Here is a 22,326-nt window from a genome sequence, read left to right as displayed (position 1 = left end):
ATAAAGTTGAAAACTCTACTGTGGTCTGATGAGTCAAAATTTGAAATTCCTTTTGGAAATCATGAATGCCATGTGCTTTGGGCTAAAGAGGAGAGGTGCCATATCAGTGCACAGTTTAAAAGCCAACATCTGTGATGGCATGGTAGTGCATTAGTGCATATTGCATGGTTTGCTTGCACATTTGGGAAGGCACCATTAATGTTGGATAGATATATACATGCTTTGGAGCAGCATATGCTGCCATCTTAACATATTTTGAGTGGAAGATCTTGCTTATTTCAATGAGACAATGCCAAACCGTATTCTACATGGCTCCTTAGTAAAAAACTGCAGTCCAGACCTGTCACCCATTGAAAACATTTGGCGCATTATGAAACATTATATAAAGAAAGGAGCCCCCAACCTGTGAAATCCTATACAAGACAACAATGGGACAATATTTAAGTTTCAAAGCTACAGCAATTGGTCTCCTCAGTTCTCAAACATTTACAGAAAGTAGTTAAAAGGTGAGGTGATGCAACACAATGGTAAACAGGCCCCTGCCCAAAGTTTTTTAAAACGTATTGCTGCCATCCAGATCAAAATGAGCATATATTTTTCAAAATACAATTAAATCTCTCACTTTCAACATATGACATGTTGTTGTACTATTTTCAGTTAAATGCAGGGTTTAAATGATTTGCGAATCATAGCAATCTGAATATTATTCACACTTTACATAGCGTCCCAGCTTTTCTTAAACAGGGTTGTAACTGGTGTTGACATTTTTTCCTATTCCCCATTAAGAAAACAACCTAAGAGGTCAGATGTCACCTTTCCTGAACAGTGATCTGATAGCATGATTAAAACAGTGACCTTGTTGTGTGCTTGCCAGACTACCCTCGAAAGCTGCTTTTGCATTTCAACTTCTCCTTCCTAAGTGTCCTCTGGGTTTCCATTAACTGAAGTGGAATGAGCAGAAGTATACAATGTATTGACAAACTGCGCTGACAAGCCTTTTAATCATGTTCTAAGAGAGTGATGATTCATACCATGAATATTACTTTGTAATGACTAAGTTTATGATTATAATTAGCAATCATCCTTTAACCAAACCTGATTAATTAAGATAGATAGATAGATAGATAGATAGATAGATAGATAGATAGATAGATAGATAGATAGATAGATAGATAGATAGATAGATAGATAGATAGATAGATAGATAGATAGAAAGGAAATGTGATAGAGACAAGGAAAGAAATGGCAAAGTCCAAACATATAATGATCAGAATGAGGATTCATATCCAGGAAGCTGGATCTGTAAGGCAGCGCTGCTACCACTGTGAAACCATTCCACCCCAAAATCAAAAATCTTTACTTTAAAATGTGATAAGGAACATGAATGTTACTTCAATAGATAGATAGATAGATAGATAGATAGATAGATAGATAGATAGATAGATAGATAGATAGATAGATAGATAGATAGATAGATAGATAGATAGATAGATAGATAGATAATTTGCACCCACCTTTATGAATTCAGGGAGTTGAACCTTGTTTTAGTAGTATCACTTAGTAAGAAGTTGCCAACCATACATGCAGAGCCAGATCTACTATGCAGCTAATGAAGCTTAAGCTTCAGGACCCCTAATCCTGGAGGGGCCCCAGAAGTAACTTTAATTTTCATCCCCCCACAACTCAAAAACTACAAGGCATAGTCATTTTTTATTTGTTATTATTCACATGCAAGATCTGAGATGTAGTAGTTAAATATTTAAAAATGTGTGGTGATCTGTCATTGAACAACCCCATTGAAGAAGATAACAGTGGTTACCTAGACCACCTTGCTGGTTGTGAAGAGGCCCTCATAACAGTTCAAGCTTCAGGGCCCCAAAATTGTAGGCCGCCACTGCATAGATTGGAAGAGGAGCCCATAGAAGGACACTAATCTAGGGTTATTAATCAGTCTAAAATGTTTCTCAGCTATGGAAGGAAATAAGAATAATGGGATTAAAACCAACAGAACCATCAAAAGAGCAGAACCTCCTGGACTGGCTGAGAATTGAAGCTAGTACCCTAGAGCTGTGAAGTAGCAAAGCAATCTACTACACCACCAGGTGTCTGTTTCTGAAATGATTCTTTTTGGCTCAGACACTGCTGCATTTTTTAGATCTAACTTCTCCTTTCGCTTCAACCTTTGTATTTGACTCAATTAAACATCTACTGACAAGAAGCTTTGAAAGTTACCAATAACTTTAACGCAGTCAAACATGCTATCCTCAATTATTTGTTTGTTCTTTGCCATATTCTCAATAAAAGCAATTCCACATGCACCATAAAAGGATAGATAATTTACTGTTTCCTCACAGTATTGCTGTGTCACTTAATCTGCATTTTTTATATTTCCTTAGTATTTTTTTATCGTTCGTGAATACGCTACAACACAGAAAGTGTGTAATACTGAGTGACAATTGATTTTGCAAACTTGGTGGCCACATGCGGGTGGACAGTGGTGTTGTCTTTTTCAGAATCTCAACTTTTGACCAAAAATGCAATCCAGTGTAATCAGTTAACTTCAAATTTATTGTCATGTGCAATTGAATTCTTATTTGCATGCTGACCAACACTTTCTAGCATCAGGAATCTCACTACATAAATTATGAAAAAATATAACAACACAGAACACAGTAGACTAGAAGTTGTCCAGGTACAAGCCCAGTTCCATGGTCCATAGAAGGTGTTGTGATGTGATGAGTATCAATCCTGTTCAACACATCTAAGGGTCAAAGTTCAACTCCAGGACCATTCACGTTCTTCATGGAGTTTTTCACATTCTCCACAAATCATCTTCCAGGTACACTTATTTAATCTAAAATACCAAAGATGCACCTTTGGTTACATTGACTCAGTAAGCATGGGTGAGTGTAGGTGTGCTCAGGTGATCGACTGATAAATTCAATTATAGAGGTTACGTAATGATTCAACAAATGAACTGGAGAAAGTTCTCTGAGCTAAACAGACCTCTGTGCTCAAACTTTCCATTCAAATTAGTTTTCATCTATACCTCTCACCTCATGTAAATATCATTTGATCTAGACCTTTAATAAAATAGATTTAAAGTTTTTTTTCACCACTCCTCCATACCAGCTCACACACCCTTATAGAACAGAGGACTGAAACCCTTCAGAAACTACCACTGCATTGTGCACTCAAACTGCTATTGCCAACTTGATTAAACAATCTGTTTAAATGGTAATCCAAGAGCATTTATGTTGGAATATGAATACTGCCTTTTGAAATTGCTGTAATTACATTTTTCAACTCAGATACACCAATTGTCTCTTTTTCACTGTACAGCTGCAGGGCGATTTCCTCTCCTTTTTCATTTCAAACCCCTGAAATTCTCACAACTGAACATAATCCAATTTACCGAGACCGCGTCATGGTTATCAGAGAAAGCCTTCTCAAGTATTCAAGTTGTTTAGTTGCCGACAAAGTAGTTCAACAACATGCTGACAGAAGGAAATGTGTTTCAATCAAATAATGTAGCAGAAAACATTTGTTTTGACTTAAAAAAGTGATTTCTTTGCAAATATGAATATGCAGCTTAAACAATTTTTACAATAATAGTTCAATAGTTCAAGTTTATTGGCATTTGGATGTATTTAGAAGGAAGGAGCACAGCTTTGTACTTTCACAAACACACTTTATTTCTTTTCTATGCTAAACAAGCCCGTTAAGTTATAAGCAAAATGTGCCTTGTTTATGAATGCTTTTGTATAATTAACTGGTAATTTGTCAAAGTTAAAAGTGTCAAGTGGTACTGTGGCATAGTGGTGGCGCTGAGTTCATGCCCCAAGTGTTCCCTTCATGGAGTTTGCATGTTCTCCCTGTGTCTGTATGAGTTTCCTCCACATATTCCCACAGTTCAAAGACATGCAGGTTTATGTTTGTATATTTGCCCAGCAATTGACTGGTGTTCTTCCTGCCTTGCACCAAATGACTCCTGGAATAAGTCCTTGCCCTGAATAAGTGAGGTAGGAAAATGAATGACTGAAAAACTATCAAAGATATTGAGGCATTGTAAGTCTAGAATTTTAGGAATGGTGCTGTGTAGAATGCTTTTTGGTTGTGCATGTTTTTTGCTGATAAGGTATAAGAAGTATAAATCAAATGTATATACAGAATTGGTAGTAGAACATTAGGACAGTCTAGATGAGAACAGGCCATTCAGCCCAACCATGCTTGCCAGTCCTATCCACTTAGTTCTTCCATGTTTACAAAATATATATGCCATTTTATGGTTTTATGTGCTGTTTCAAAGTTATACAAGCCTCCATGCTATAGCCTCCCCACTTTTATGTCAGATGCATGAGCTCTGAAAATGGCAAGTGTCATGACTTGGGAGTCCCAAAAGCACAGAAGACTCAAAAGGGGACTGAAGAGCCTTAATAAGATAAACGATTTATTTCAACAAAAGTGTCTTTAGTATAAAATCTCATAAGAGCAAAAACAAAAAAAAAAAGAATTGCCTAAGAAAGGCAAGGCAATACACTGCAAGCATAGTTCCAATACAGAATCCAAAGGCAAAGTCAAAAACAGAGCACAGGTTCAGAAATCCAGGAAAACACAAATAACACTACACTCCATAGCACATTTGAAATGATCCACCAGGAACTATGCATGGCCCTCCAATATACGGGGTGGAGGGCAGGTCCTGGCAGTGACTGGACGCTTGGGGAACCACCGACAAAATACAAGGGACGTAAGTAAGGCATTTTCCAATGACAAATAAACACAAAGAACAATGCACAAAATAAACAAAAGAAACATTAATGCAAATAAATGGCACAAAACTGACAAGATACACAACTTTAAAGTCCATTCCAATGCTGGCTGAACATGGCAACAGAATTTTAATTTAATGAGCATTGGATAAAGACAAAATTGCCTTAGAAACAGGACCATACCTAAATATAGCTATGTAACATGAGACAAAGGAGCTAATCAGAGAATAGGAGGTTAAAGTCAAAACAAGCTGCTGCCGAGACTTCAAGCAACAAGAGAAGCACCACCTGGAAATGGGAACATATTGGATGTGCTGCTGATCTTCATCTGCTTACAAAACCACAGGATGATCCAGGTTGTATGGTGTGAATTTCCACACTCTATTTACTTCTGTTTATTGCAATACTTATTTGAATAATGCTTAAAGATTAAAATTATATAATAAATGTTTAGCTTGCAGGTCTCCTCGGAGAAGTGACAGTTTTTGGGATTGTAGGGTCATTATTATCACTTGTACAGTAAAATTCTTATCTGCATGTGCTAATCAACAATCAGCATACTGCCACTCTTGATTTCTGTTTCCTTCTTTTTCCCTTTCCACATTTTTCGTAAATCACGCATATACAGACATACTGTAGGACAATACACAAAAACACAAAACGTACATCTAAGCTGGATGGATTTCCTTCATTTCACTTTCAAGAAAGAGAGCACAAACTTACTTGAGAATTATATTTCCCTATCTAATCAAAGTAGGACCCAGGTTAGCAAACTAGTGGTTTAAATTGAGGGTCACACTGCATAAGTAGAAATGCAACATTAAATTGGTTTCTAAAATAAGGTAAATAATACTTCTGTGTTATAGTAATTTCTTGTTTGAAAAAGATCTGTTGGATCAGGAGAAAATGCCTGTCCAAGAACACTGCTACTGCAGTAAATTAAATAGGTTACAACAAAAAGAGAAATGTTCAAAGACTATTTCTATGGTGAAGAAAATAAGAAATCTGGAATTAAAATATTTTGGCCCCGTTTTCCACACTCCTGACAGTAAAGCTATACAACCGGTTTTACCTATCGCTTATGCACTCCGGCGCAGCTCTTCACTAACCTGATGAAATCCATGCAAAGCAGTAGAAGTTGTCAACTTGTAAACAAAAACTGTATTCCTAGACAGTGTTCCTACACCAGCAAAACGACACAGTGACCAACTTGGCAAGTTGGGTTTAGTCCAGCTGTCTCATGGTTTCAGTCTTTTGGACTTTAAATCATATATTTGGGAGGTATTTTGTCATTGAATCTAATGCATCCTATATCACAAATTTTACACTATGGCCATTGTAAGCAGCCAGCCGCAAACCTACCATGTCTGGATTACAAAGGCCCTCAGAATCCGTTTGACTTTTCTCTAAGCACTGCAAGCGGAGTGCTTCCTGGTGACATACTGTATGCTGAGCTTTCTCTTAAATCAACCCTCACCTTGTTTTTGCGCAACATTGCCAATACATTTTACTTTTCCACAGTGCAAATCCTGCTGACTACGCTGAGTGTTTTATCACAGAATCACAGCACAACCCATCCCAGCAAACACATGTTACACTGTGGTAACTGCATGTGGCCAACTACAAACCTGGAAAGGCTGGATTACAAAGGCCTTCAGAAGTAGTTTCTTTACACTGAAAGAAGAAATCTTATGTCTGTGCATGAAGAAACTGCCTTTAAGCACTGAAAATGGAGAGCTTCATTGTGATATCAGCTGAGCTCTATTTCACTCAGTCCCCCCACCTTTATTTTTGCACAGCACTGTCACTACAGGCAAGCAGAGTTTGCATGATCACCCAGAGGTGGGATGTATCCGTGGAATGTGCTGGCATTAGACTCTTTATTGCTTTATCAGCCAAACAAACTTTATTTTATGATTTCTGTGAGGAGTCTGCATGTTCTCTGCCAGTCTCTGTGGGCGTTTTTCCAAGTATTCCAGTTGTCCTCAAAAATCCTCAAAGATGTTTGTGTTAGGCGATTCTAAACTGGCCAATGTGAATGGGAGCATGGTTGAGATTTGCTGTTGTCCTTCTGTCTTGTCCACAGTGCTATTGGAACAGGCTCCGCCCCCAACCCCCCCGTATGACCCTAAATTTGATTACTGCATGAATCACTCAGTCAGCGATCAACACAGATACTCTCATACAGCCTCAGATAAAACAGCATCCCAAATGTACATTCAACTGTAGAACACAAGGCCTTGGGTTATCTAAGGAGTTAGCAGCTAGCTTAGAATCTGAAATGGTTTAATACTCTTCTTTTACTACTGAGTGACTTGGCCTGTCTCTGGTAATTTAAAGATTTAGAAATGTCAAATTCAGTTATGGGTTACCAAAAAGACAAAGTTAACTTGATTTGCGGTTACATAATGAGTCAGGAGATGAACTGGAGAAAGTTCTGCTGACAACCATTTAACCTTTGAGATAAACAGACCCCTGTGCTGAACACATGAAGCAGTAGTTGAGCTCATGTTATGCCAAACAGCAGTAACTAAAGATGGAATTAACCTGGGAGTGTGCTGGCTTCGAATTCTATTGATTGATCGGTTTCGAAAATGTGATTTCTATATTGCCTTTGTGAACATTGCCCCAGACACAGACAGGCAGACACACTCATATCACCCAGCATACGTTTATTTTTTTATCATTTGACACAGTTCAGCACTCACAAGACCCCCAATACCCCTCAGTCCAGGCCAATCCAATGCCTTCTCTCTCTCTCTCTCTCTTTTCTTCTTCAGGCCATCTCCTGCCCCTTTAAATAAGCACCCGGATGTGCTCCAGGTGTGTTCCCAGCCATCTCCCACCGACACGCCCCAGTGTGGCGGAAGAGCCGGCTGTCTCCCCGGAAGCACTCCGGGTGTCCCTGTTCCTCTTCCCCCCAGCACTTCCTGGTGTGGCAGAAGTGCTGAGGTCCAGGGTCTTCCAGGTATTGGAGTCCCCCTTTTGGTAACCCCGGGTCCCTACAGGGTCGAGCTTCCCAGCTCTTTACCCGCGGCCCCCAGGGCGGTTGCCCCCTCGAGGTCTGGAGGTGGCACAAACCCTCCTCCTATCTTCTCGGGTGTCCTGGCTGGGTACCACCACCATCCGGTTACAACACCTTTCTATAATGAACATCATGCACGTGAGCTTTGCAAGTACAGATATGGAGTACGCTTGAGGCACAGGCAGGAAAACACTGTTTTATTAACTAGTAAGCGTTGCTGCCTTTTTCTGAAATACCTAATGAATTAAGCACAGTTGATTTTGAGATGCATGTGAAACACAAATGGAGTAAGTGAATAATTCAGCACCACATAATACCATCTAATAATGACAAAATGCACATCCTCAGACACTAATCCTTGTGCATTTTACCAAGCTTGAACATTTTTTAATAATTTTAACAAACATAAACTTGCTTAGTCCAATTCAGGCTCTTAGTCAGGCAGAGTTTATCCTGGAAGCACTGGATGCAAGGCAGGAAAATCCCCAGACCAGACTCTAATCCATCACAGGCCAGCTCACTCAAGTGCTTACCTAGCAAAAACAGCACATTTTTCAGGAAGTAGAATGAAAGCTGGAGGACCTGGATACACTCCATGAGGAGAACATGAAAACTACTGTGCTATCTATTTTTGCATAGAAAGATAAAACAGTTCCAGCTGATTAGCCTTGCTTCTATATAACTCACAGTCCAGATGTTCCCATACATGTTTAGGAGCTTTCATATCTGCAGTTTGGATTACTAGTATCCAGTGCTTGAGCTCACATTGCAGTATAACTATATAGTAACGCTTTGCTCTATTGTTATATACAAATCTATACTGTATATCTACATATAAAGACACTGTAGTAGATAATCAGCTGTATTTTTGAGGACATGCATAAAGAAAGTATTTTATGTATTATTTTTTAAATAAAAACTACTAATTAATAATTGATGAAAAGTAAATGTTAGTAGGCCAGCTTACCCCAAATCATCTGTGGAGTCTGAGGTGCAGCTCTACACTTCACTAAGTGGCTCATTATTCTCTGCAGTGGCAGCATTTGTCAGGATCTTCTGGTTTGTATTTGTAATGCAAGTGCCACTGTGGTTGAGAACCACAAGTTCTACAGTTAATAGCCTTGCTTGTTTTAGGTTAATAAGTGGCTCAGATCCAAACAGGCAAAGCTTTTATTTAAACCATAATCATAGTATCAGGTTATAGTCCTACAATTTGAATGAATTATTATGCTCTTCAGTGATGTTCAATAAGTCCTTAAGGCAGTTTCTCACACCATAATGAGCTGCAAATAGTTGCTAAATGAATAAAAAAATGTTTTTATCTTTGCCATATTAACCCAGTCATGATACTGTCATTTTATCTTTTTTAATATTTCTAGACTAACACAGCACATGATTATTATTTGTAAGTGTGTAACACTCTAGAAGACCATTTTATCCATTACAGAGTCACAGGAAACCACACTGACTCCAATGTCAAAACCACCCATGGACGGGAAGCTAGTCCATTGTAAAGCTCATTGACCAGTATATACTGTAGGCACCAAAGAACCAGATTACCTAAATAAAACATGTGAACACAGAAAAAGCTAACCAAATCTTAAGTTCTTAAACATAAATTTGAGTTCATTCAACATTAGCAGCTCCTGGGATTCTCTCTCTCTCAATATTTCCATCCATCATCCAACCCACTATATCCTAACCACAGAGGTCTGCTGGAGCCAATCCCAGGGCACAAACCCCGGGCAAGGCACCAGCCCACCACAGGGCACACATACACGGAGAGACTTAGGATCGCAAATGCACTTAACCTGCATGTCTTTGGACTGTGGGAGGAAACCCATACAGACACGGGGAGAACATGCAAACTCCACGCTGGGAGGACCCAGGAAGCGAACCCGGGTCTCCTAACTGCGAGGCAGCAGTGCTACCATTACGCCACCATGCTGCCCCTTTCTATATATATATATATATATTCTGTATATATATATATTCTGTATATATATATATTCTGTATATATATATATATATATATATATATATATATATATATATATATATATATAAAAAGAAACGTCCTCTGACTTTCAACTGTTTTTACTTTCAGTAAACTTAATGTGTAAATATTTGTATGAACACTAAAAGAGTCAACACCATAAGACATAAACTAAAAATGTTTCACAATGTGTCCCTGAATGAAGGGAGGCTCAAAATCAAAGTACCAGTCAGTATCTGGTGTGGCCACCAGCTGCTTGAAGTACTGCAGTGCATCTCCTCCTCATGGACTAGACCAGATTTGTCAGTTCTTGCTGTGAGATGTTACCCCACTCTTCCACCAAGGCACCTGCAAGTTCCTGGACATTTCTGGGGGGAATGGCCCTAGCCCTCACCCTGCGATCCAACAGGTCCCAGACGTGCTCAATGGGATTGAGATCCGGGCTCTTCCACTGCGAGGATGATCAGTTGTCCTTCCTGTCTCCGTGTAGCGCTGTCTTAGGTGTCTCACAGTGCGGACATGGCAATTTATTGCCCTAGCCACATCAGCAGTCCTCATGCCTCCCTGCAGCATGCCTAATGCACGTTCACGCAGATGAGCAGGGACCCTGGGCATCTTTCTTTGGGTGTTTTTCACAGTCGGTAGACAAGTCTCTTTAGTGCCTGCGTTTTTAGAACTGTGACCTTAAATGCCTACTTTCTGTAAGCTGTTAAGGTCTTAACGACCATTCCACAGTTGCATGTTAATTAATTGATTATGGTTAATTGAACATGCATGGAAAACATTGTTTAAACCCTTTACAATTAAGATCTGTAAAGTTATTTGGATTTTTAAAACATTATTGTTGAAATACACAGTCCTGAAAAAGGAACGTTTCTTTTTTTGCTGAGTATATATACTGTGTATATATATATATATATATATATATATATATATATATATATAAATATTTGTTTATACAGTATACTGTATATACCTATAGAGTAGATAAAGTCGGCATCTCATTTTCTCATCTACTGGTCCTGCACTGAGTGATAAATCACTGACTGGGTCTCAGGCATTCTTTACAGGGAAGTCTTCTATTTGCTGACAGTAAAATAAACAGTTGTCGGGAGGTGGAGCATCATTTTCTAAATAATGCATATTTCCTGATATTTTTTATAAATTTTTATTGCCATTTATTGGTGGTGGGGATTGTTGGCTTCCTCTGCCAAGCCCCTCAGATCTCCAGTGGTATCATGTGCTCCTAGGTGTTTTGTCCCTTTGTCAGCTCATATATGCTTACCGGCTCCACCTCATTCCACTGATCCAGGTTCAGAGGTAATGCATATCGAACACTTTCCCTCAAATCTATGAGACAACACAAGGCCACGGTCCACATCTAAGGCACTGATGGGTTTTAGCAACCTGCGGAATCATAAGTTCATCTTTAAGTACTGTGTCTGTGAACTTACATCCCACAAAAAATATAATGCTCACAGAAGAGCTTTTATAACCGGCAACTCCAGGTACTTCCACCCCCTCAGACAGTCTTCTGTCACTTGAGGAGCTACTGTGTAAACCAATAAGAGAAGACTGACATAATAGGAGGTGTAGCACTGTCTATGTCAATTCAGTGTACTTTAAAGTGTATAATGCCATTTTTTATGTTTCATTTACATTTTCAAGTTTCATTTGCCAAGTGCTCTTGAATTTTTTTGCGTGGGATGTGGCACAAAGTTGACATAATGTATGTTGGAATCAGATACATCAGTGGGCATTGTTTGTTACGGCACAATGGCTGTGTAAATTAACTTGGTTATAAACTTTGTAATGCCTTTTTTTATGTCTTGTTCACTTTTTTACATCTAGTTTGCCAAATGTTAATTACATCTTTCTGGCATATCATGGGGCATAAGTCTTTCTTGATGCATATTTATTGTTAATGTTTTATTGTCATTGCTTTATTTAGTGGGCTATACCACTTCATTAGTGGAGGAAAATTAACAGTTTAAGGTGAAAATAGCTCAACAGGGTAAAAATTTAGGAAATAGATTCATTTTGTGAATTATTTATTATGAAAAAAATACTGCTACGGATGGCATAGAGTTTAGCACTGTAATCTGTCTGAACTCAACCTATTTTCATCTTATCTTTGTTTTTTCTTTGTTTCAGGAAACAGTGTAATCTATCTCCCACATCCCAGAGATGTAAAGATTATATTAAAAGACAATTCTTAATGTGATTTTAATACATTCATGTAGGTGTCACCATGAAAGTGTCCCTTCCATGATGGGTTTCTGCTTTTTGTCCAAGGTAGCCAGAAAATAAACTGATTCCTTCTTCTACCTGAACTAAATAGGAGGGTTAAAAAATAAAAACCAAAACCAAAAAACGGACAGTTGGTTTCACCACTACTGGTTGGGTAATGGTGCTGGAACAGGAAGAGAACCCCTGCCAACTTTAATACTTTAAGCTCTTGCAGAATCTGATTATAAGGCTGTAAGGAGATTTAAATATCAAAAGGTTGGGTGGGGGGGTCTGTGGGATATTACATTAGATTTGATTAGATTAGATTACACAAAATTAATTAATCCCAAGGGGAAATGTCTAAAACATAATGGTATGAAATGGAAAAAACAAATACTGCACATTAGTAGATAGAGAGTATGGATAGAGCTGCCAGGGAAGAGGAAAACAGGAAGGCCTAAGTGAAGGTTTATGGATGTGGTGAGAGAGGACATGCAGGTGATAGGTGTAACAGAACAAGATGAAGAGGACAGAAAGATATGGAAGAAGATGATCTGCTGTGGCAACCCCTAACGGGAGCAGCCAAAAGAAGAAGAAGAAGTAGATAGAGAGTATGGCTTTCCATCTAGGTGATGAGCAGTGGGCCTCGATGGTAGCTGGTTCTAACCTTTAGTCGGTGGGTTCTTTAAATATGGCAGTACGCGGAAGAGGCAGGGCTACAGCCAATTCTCCGGCAGTGACAGCAGAGCTCTTCCTGTTCTAATGCTGGTATCACCTTCTCAATCTTCCTCCATTGTTTTCCTTGACAACAATCTGTGAGACACTCCCTATTCTCGCGTGTGTGTCCAGGCATATAGTCATTGTAAGTAATTTGGTAAAGACTGCAAAATGAGAAAGGGAGGGTTCTAAAACACAGACTATACTGTTTCAAGTGGCAAGACCACACCACCTACTTATTCTAATAAAATAAGGCACATAAGAGAGTTGGGCCATACATGAATGATCATAATCTTAATGTCCAGTGTAACAATCATGATGTTATTATGGATTTGGTGTACAGCAACAGTTAAAAAAAATCAAAAGCTTACGTCTGAGCACTGTGTTTGCTCCCTGTGTGTGTGTGTGTGTGTGTGTGTGTGTTGTACATTACCCAAGAAGCACACCATCGCTATAGCAACATGATCTACATTAACAACACCCAGAGCCTTGTATATTTGGTTTATGACATCTGTTGCTTCTGTAAGTCAATCCTGAAACTTGTTATTTTTTTTTCCATCCACAAAGTTACGCCTGTGTTTATTCAAGAAAGATCACTCTGTAGTGCCGTTTTTTTAGACTGATCAGACACGAAGCAAATCCACTTTAAATCAGTTAGTAGTTAACTTCTTTCACAAACGTGATCCAGGGGATTTGAAGAAGGTGGTGCAGTTAAACCTTTGAAAGCTGACATTCACCTTCTGAATGGGCCTGGAATGAAATGTCTCCAGTAAAAGTAGGGATATGCTTTTAATTGCATTTCAGTGGCTTAATGAGTCAAGCTGAACTTTATTTCACATACCTTTCTTGTTACTTATTCTATTAAACTGTGTTTGACATTTACATTATGTTTTAGACATCATTTTCCCACAATTTGCACTTTTCTTCCCATTCAAGGATTTACTTACATAAACACTTGAACACACACATATATGCTATACATACAGTACTGTGCAGAAGTCTTAGTCACATATAAAATAAATCCTGCAAAGCAAAGATGTTTCAAACATAATGAAAAGAAAAGATTCTAATTATCAATAAAATGACTATAAAGAGCAGTAAAACACTAATACACTAACACCAAGTCATAGTGCATTATTGTGAGGATTTGTGAGACGAGTTTTGTTACTAGGTTTATCTACTGCCACACCTTAAGATTAACACACAAACAGAAATACACACACATAGCGATTCTAGCCAGACAATGGCCCAAGGAATGCCCAACTGCCAGCCATCCTTGCAATAGTCCACAGAGGACCCCCTCAAATAAGTACATGTAAGAGTGATGCCACCTGCCTTTCGCTCTTAGTACTCTACATAGAGACTTGGTATCATCAGCACTAACAAACTTACAGGTGTCCTTGGGACAAACAAAGGCTCAACACCATTTTGGTTATAGTCACTTACCGACCAACAGGGTCTTACTTGCACCGCACTAATTCTTCATATCCTTCAGCCTTGATAACCCTGTGGGAAATATAGCAGCAATCTTCCCACACTAGGTGCCCTAATATTTACTTCAATTAAGCAAGATATAAAGACAAATGTAGAAATGTAAATGCAACATGACATTATTAAGGTATGATATCAATAAAGGAAAAGTATAATAGAAAATAAAATTGTTTGCAAAAGCCTGGAAGTAGGCTTAGAAAAGCTTACTGAAAATCAGAATTGTCAAAAGTGGACGCTGTCCTATGAAGCTTTGATTTAGCAATTAATTGCTGTTATGAATAGGTTACATTGTTTGACATCCAGGTCAGATCTTTGACGTTCTGCTTTCGTCACCCCCTCTGGTCCCTCAGACAAGCCATATTTATGTTAAAATCTCACTTGGGGCTTCAGGACGTGCAACATTGCAGACATTTGATTGGCTGGCTATCCTTATGGTGAATAACTCTGCTGAAAATCAATAATCTTTTTATGCACCTCGTACTGCTTTCCTTTCCCAAGCTTTAAACTGATTGAAAGAACTTGTGATCCTATGGCATGAGCTCAATTTCCTGTTCCCTCTATCATTAAGTAATAAACTGAATGAAACAGATGCATTGAAGTTATAAATTACTGGTGCAATATAGGAAGAATGTACAAGAATAGATGCCTACAATCTTATTTGCCCCTATAGTTAAATTTCTTTAAGATTCCTGTAAATTCAGTTCATCCTGGTTCATTAGATCAAAAACTTAAACATAATATATGCAGCCTGCACTTTTAAAATTTTAAGATTTTACACTCCAGGACACATCGCAATTTTTGTTGTGACAACCTGTACTGGAAACTATAATTATGTTCAGGAATGAAAAGAACTGACTTAAGGACAGCACAAAAAGCATTTGTTTCCTAAAACTTGCTTTGTTGATATTCTTTTCTTGTTTTTTCACTGTTTTACTGAGCATTTGTAACCTCTGACATTTTGTGATAATTGTCTGCACAACGTCTTTAAGAGAAGGTAACAGCCTGCTGACAGTAAACATTAAGTATAAAAAGACTGACACAGTCCAGAGTTTTTAGGAAGGTGCCATCATTAATAACAATTTCTGAGTTTTACGGTTTTACAAGTCACATAACTGAAACACCAAACAAGAAGAAAGTCTCAGACAACGGAAACGACTACGTGACTTCAAGTAGCTACAAGATTAATCGCTGCCTAAGAAAATGACCATCTAGCAATTTCAGGTTGTATGGTGTGGGTAGCCACATTTCTGTTTTGCTTTTGTTTATGGACTGGTTATTTGATCGTAATATTAGAAGATTCAAGTTTTAAACCAGTTTTCCTGCTTGCATGTTTTGCTCTAATTTATTGACAGGGAGGGAGACCTCCCAAGATATAAGTTAAACAATACCTAGGTGGAGACGTGAGAGACAAATACTGACAGAAGTTACTGGACCATAGCCCTGGATGCAAGTGAACTGTACACCCATAAAGGTTGGTAAGTGTAAGTATAAGAAAACTAGAATAGTGACAGATGTGTAACAGATGACTGTGAAATTACACAAAAAGAATCTCTGCCTTCGATGAAATGGGCTTTATGATTTAGGGGGAGGTTTCCACAAAAGCCCTTCTCATGACAATTGGTCAGCAGCATCATTGAATTTTTGTAGTGTAAAAAAACACCACTCTTTGCCTTGAAAGCTGCATCAGTTCTTTTAGATTCACCGACATTCAGTTTTATAAGAAAATTGGCTGGTGGTATTCTTCAAGCATCTTGAAGAAGTTCCCCCAGTTCTTTTGTAGACTTTGGCTGCCTTGATTACTTCTAACTCTCAAGGTAATCCCAAGTAACTTCAATGAAATCCCAGAATCGTCTGTTGCAGATAACACTAGTATTTGTTGTGTAATTATAGTCATCTGAGGACCTGTAAGGCATTTGTTTCTGCAGACTTTGTTGTCCTTCTTTTCTTATGTTGTCGTGCAAATGGACCTTCCCTTTCTTTTTCTGTCCTGGTTGAATCTCAAAATAGTAACAGACACCTTTGTATGAAATCTTACGTTTCTTGGCACTCTGTTATATGGAATAGCCTTCATTCTGTAAAAAAAATGACATTTTTCTTGGGAAAATTGTTTCATTTTGACAATTTTTCAACCCAAAACAGAACTTTAGGAATGCCAGTACCTTACAACACAAGTGAACAGGACAACAGGTTTCAGTGGTGCTAATGCAATTTAAAAAGTTCCTCTAATATCTAATTAGCATTTATATATGACTAATTAAGGATAAGCTAAGGGAGTTTACCATTAGGGCACTGAAGAAACTGCTGTTTAAAATAAGGCTTTGCATACATATATGAGTAGTAAATTAAAAATCTGGCATTTCAAGCAGTAACAATTATGACACATACTGGCAATGCCTTGGCTATAATTTTAAATCAATTTAAATTGTATCTTGATAATAAAACAGTATTTACATTTCATAATAAGCAATTATATACATATATATATTTAGTTACCATATTTGTAAGTAGTGAGTAATTTTAAAAGTAACATTCCCCAACACAGATTATTACATTTGTGCATGGTTTATTTCATTGCCACGGTTTTCCTTGGATAGAACTTTATTTCTCCTAAGGGGAATGTTTTTGTAAATCACATTTACAATTTTCCATTTTTCTTTGTTGACATTATGACTGTTGTTTAAGCACTTCATACATTATTATTTTGTTTATTGTCTACCAATTTTATAGAACTACCTTCCATATTGCTAGCACTTTTCTCCCCACAAATCGCAGTAGTACATTTAATGCCAATGCTCCACCCACCCCTTGTCTTTTTGTTGGCCATCTTGTTTTTTTCCCCATCGTTTGCTAAGGCATTGACTGAGGCATCAGTAATAGTTTGTACAAGCCGAATGTAGATTTTGTTTATTTATGTTTATTTCTTAATTCTTTTTCTGCCATTTCTTCTAATGTAACTTCAGGTCATTTTAATATGTTAGTACAGCTGTCAGTGACAAATATTCTTTTTGAACGGATCACTCTGGTGCCAGGGAAAAAATGCAGTAAATTACGGTTATGGTATTACTCCAGAGGGTACTCTATTTCGCAAATACTAGAATGATTGAATTGTGTGAGCAGTCGTGAGATTTTTTAGTATTCTGTAGGCGATATCAACAGACAGAGGAATGCCATTTATTTGTAAAGAAAATTTCCACTTGTCATTTTTGAAAATACATCTTTTTGCCCCCAGAGGGATGGTCTTACAGATCATTTCAGTTTAACCCTTTAATTAATGAGTGCTTCAAAGAGACCCTCAAACTATTTTTTAGCTTTTTTGTACTATTGTAAATGATTCCAATGCATTTTTTCATGTTTTGTTATATCCCTCTACCTGCTTTCTTTGTGCCTTGGCACCACACATTGGTCATAGCATCTGGCAGGCTATGTACTGTGCTTTGTAGTGAATCATTGTCATTTATGTACATGCATGCAACTGAACCATGAAGCCATTTTAAACAACATTATTTAAAATGGCTTCATGGTTCAGTTGCATGCATGTACATAGAATGATCAGGTTGTCCAGCCTTTGATAAAGGGTGAATGCTGTGCTGTCTGTGTTGACTACTTGTTAGCTGAATGTGAAAAATAAAGAAAAAACAGATTGGATTATTTTATCATTTGTATTTATTATTATTTAAATGCAAACCTTTTATTTTGAACTGAATTAAGGATATAGAAAAATGCTATTTTCTCAGATTGTTTTCTTTTTGTCTAGGAAGCCAGCGAGGAGCACATGGCACACTAAAGCATACTTTTTATGAATCCTCATGTTGTAGCCTCTAGGTTCTGTAATTCATTCAGAAATTAGGTGAATAGGAAGTGTGATGTAGTGGCTTAGGCTTTAGACTTCAAACCCTAAGGTTGTTGGTTCAAATCCTGCTACTGGTACTGTGTGACCCTGAACAAGTAACTTCACCTTCAATTGGAAAAGCTAAAGAAATGTAACCAATTGTATCTTAAATGTTGTAAGCTGGATAAAGGCGACAGCTAAATCTCTCTCTCTCCCTCTTTGTATACGTATATATATATATATATATATATATATATATATATATATATATATATATATATATAGTGATGAAAATAATTCACAAATACTATAATAAAGGTTTGGGGATTGACCCCTTATATTGTTGAGCACAGAAAACGGTCAAGATGACTATTTAAGATAGCAGACATTCGACAACTAAGGTGGAGATTCTGTCGGCTTTTATATATTGGTCAAGATGGCTACAGGAAATGGCAGTAGCAGGAAGGGACATCATCCACGGGAGCCGGAAGTGATGTCATCATGTTGGGACCGGAAGTGACATCATCCATGGTAGCCGGAAGTGGCGTCATGTTGGGACCGGAAGTAACGTCATCATGGCGGGACCGGAAAGTGACATCATCCATGGGAGCCGGAAGTGACATCATCATGGTGGGATTGGAAATGATGTCATCAAAGATAGCCCGAGGTGAGGTAGTGAATGAGGAAGTGTCTGATGTGGGTATGTGATAATTATTTCTCTTCCTTAGTTCTGTAGGATTAGAAAGATAGGCATTAGCACCGTATTATAACCCCCCCATCTTGTAACCATTCACTCACCTCAGGACCTGTTGATTGCCTCCTAAACACACATGTGTGACAATATATATATATATATATATATATATATATATATATATATATATATATATATATATATATATATATATATATATATATACTAATAAAAGGCAAAGCCCTCACTCACTCACTCACTGACTCATCACTAATTCTCCAACTTCCCGTGGTAGTTACACCTCTGCATCGGAAACTGCCAGGCGATCATCTGGGCATGTGCTGACGGACGTTGTTCTGGAGGCACAAAGGTAGAAGGCTGAAATTTGGCAGGCTCATTCCTTATAGCTTACTTACAAAAGCTATAATTTGTGTGTGTAGATATGTATATAGATATGTAGATATGAAGATATGTATGTGTATATATATATATGTATATTATATATATATGTATGTATGTGTGTATGTGTGTGTGTATATATATATGACAGCAGCAATCCAAGCTGTGAGAAAACAGTAAAAGGAGGCGTGTCAGACGTCGTGGTACATTTTCTGATGCAGCTACCGAAAACAACTTCATGACGCTGCCACCAAATACACAAAACAATTACTTTGACAATCATGTTACATTATTTTTAAAATGTTTCCTTTTCTTTTCATAACTTCTTTAACACATGACATCGCTGCGCTGGTATTTTGCTATATATATATATCACAGCGACACTCATAACAGTGACAAAACAATTACATTGACAATCATGTTACGTTATTTTCAAAATGTTTCCTTTTCTTTCTCTTTCCTTCTTTAACACACTACTTCTCCGCTGCCAAGCACGGGCATTTTGCTATATATACTGTATATATATATATATATATATATATATATATATATATATATATATATATATATATATATATATATATATATATATATAGGCCAGGTGCAGGAATGAAAAGCTGCTGTAGTCGTCCCATTTAATAAACAACAAAATAAAATGCTCCTTAGGCATTATTGCCCTTGTCCCTGGGCTTCAAAGTACAAAAGTAAAGCTTGGCTTTTAGGGCTTCCTATATAACAATGCACATAGAATTCACACTAATACATGGCTTACGAACAAAACTGGAAAAAATCCAGATGAATAAAACTGTGCATACACCAAGTTGCACACACTTCCCCCCTAGAAATCCCAATGAATGTGTGATTTAACGTACGTGCATGCACCTACATCCCCAACCCAACTCCTCCCAGAATTTCAAATATTTGAACATGCAAATCAATATAAACAGCACCTTCCGTTCAGCATTTTGTTAAAAAAGTATGTGGAAAAAGAAGAATTTCCGCAAATGCAAAGTTGAGGCAAGGAAAAAGGTACTATTTGTGGCTTAAGCATTGGTATAAGCAACAAAAGGAAATTGAAAGAGTGATACAGAATGGCGGAGACACAAGAAAGTTCAAGTTCAGAAAGTTGGACAGTGCCTCAAATAAAAAAGCGATCAGATATCCAAATCTACATGAAAAGGCGAGTCACACCCCACTGTCTGTTTATCCTGTTTCAGACAATATTACAAAACCTGACGCCCGTGTCAAGGATATAACTCCAAGTGGTGATTCTGCAGATGTGCCTAGCACATCTTCTGGTGCTGGCTGCTCATACACCTCTGCATCGGAAACTGCCAGGCGATCATCTGGGCATGTGCTGACGGACGTTGTTCTGGAGTCACAAAATGCAATATTGGATGCTGTAAAAGATGTGGTCAATGAACTAAGGAATTTAAGGACTGTACTATGCGATACTGACCACAAATTAAATGAATTGCTTAAAAAATAAATGCTGCATCTGATTACCTGTATTTACATTCTGCTAATTATATTAAAACGAAGTCATAATGCTGTCCAATTCATCATACTGCATCTCGCCAGGTACAGGCAAGCCACGATTGTGTGCCACTTTATGCAGCTGGCAACATGCTTGTACAATGCCACATACGTTTGATGGACTATAGAGCAGAAAATTATTGCAGTAGAAATGCTTTCTACTTACATAAGCAAATTCATTCTCTGAAGGTAGTTTCATCGTGTAGCTTCAGGGCCAAGCATCACAACGGATAGATTCTCTGCTCTCTACATGGTTCTTTGAGGTGACTCGCTATTTTTAAAAGGACTGCTTGCCTTTTGCCACACTAGTTGGAAAAAGCACCTGTGACTGTGCAGAGCTGCAGTTTTTATAGGCTCTCCTGCTATAGATGATGTAATGTCAGCTTATTCTTTTTGTGATTCATCCCTGGCTGATGTAACTTGTTCAGTGCCATTGTAATAGAAATGAGTGTGCAACTGACAACTCCAATTACATTTGGAAAACAGGACATTGCTGTGAATTGCACTTTGATGTCTCCCAGTTCAACCAAAGTGTCAGGAAATCTTATATATCTGGATGACAAGGGGATAATACCATCCTATACAGCTGGCATGGCGCGACTCAGTGATGTTTGTGAAACACACAATAGGTCAGCAAGTTCACGTTGAAAACCTCCTGTGTGGCTAAAAACCCAAGAGTGAACAGAACTTGCAAAGGAGCTGGTAGAGCACAATTCCTCAAAGTCTGCCTTTGTAAAGCTGGCACCAGTTCAGCACACAGCACCAAGAGCATAGCTCTTGGATATCGAAATCGACTTAGAAGCCAATCATCATCATCTATAAATATGCATGCTCTTCTAATTCTTCCAATTGCAATGTCTTCTAACAACACTAAAGCAGCCATGGTTGTTGGAATAGTTTGGCCATTCCATGAACCAATATATTGTTACAGAATAGTTACGATCCAGTGAATTAAATTTATAAACAACATGCAATTAATTTTGGGGTATTTGATAAATCCTGTGTCAATGATGCAAATTTAAATAATAAAGGGACACCACACAGAAACAGTAGTATTGCTTTCATGCTGGGTGCCGCCCATTTGCAAAATTGCTTGTGTACGGATGTGATGAGACTGCCATGACAATGTGTGTGGCTTTATGGCAAGTTTAGTTTTTATACATCTCAAAGTGAGCACACAATTTATACACAAGGCTCCTAGTCATGGATTAGGGTGAATTAGGGCCAGTTTGCTTGAAAGCCAGGGTTCTTCTGGACTGGTTTCTGGAAGGAGCGGAGTCACTGGTTCCTCTGGAGGAGGAGACATTTTAGTGTTAGTGATTGCACCCCAATCCAGGCTGGTTATTACATACCTTGATCGAGCCCATAAGGAGATCCTCCAACGTGCATGCTCAAATGGTGTCTGTGTGTAGTTTAATATTGTATTCTTGGCTACTCTGAGGTTTTAATATATGAGAATTCCATTTATGCCATGCAGCACATGATTAGAATTGAATTAACAAAGTTCTTATTATCTATTTTTTATGTTTTTCTTTATTTACACAACACTGTTTGGAAATCAACACATGACCTTGTGTGCTGCTACAGCAGCCGGTGTTAATATTGTTATTAGACTGTTTGGTACATTCCTACCTCCAC

Source organism: Polypterus senegalus, chromosome 9 (assembly GCF_016835505.1).
Source record: "Polypterus senegalus isolate Bchr_013 chromosome 9, ASM1683550v1, whole genome shotgun sequence".
NCBI lineage: Eukaryota > Metazoa > Chordata > Cladistia > Polypteriformes > Polypteridae > Polypterus > Polypterus senegalus.
Note: the sequence above shows the minus strand (reverse complement) of the source record.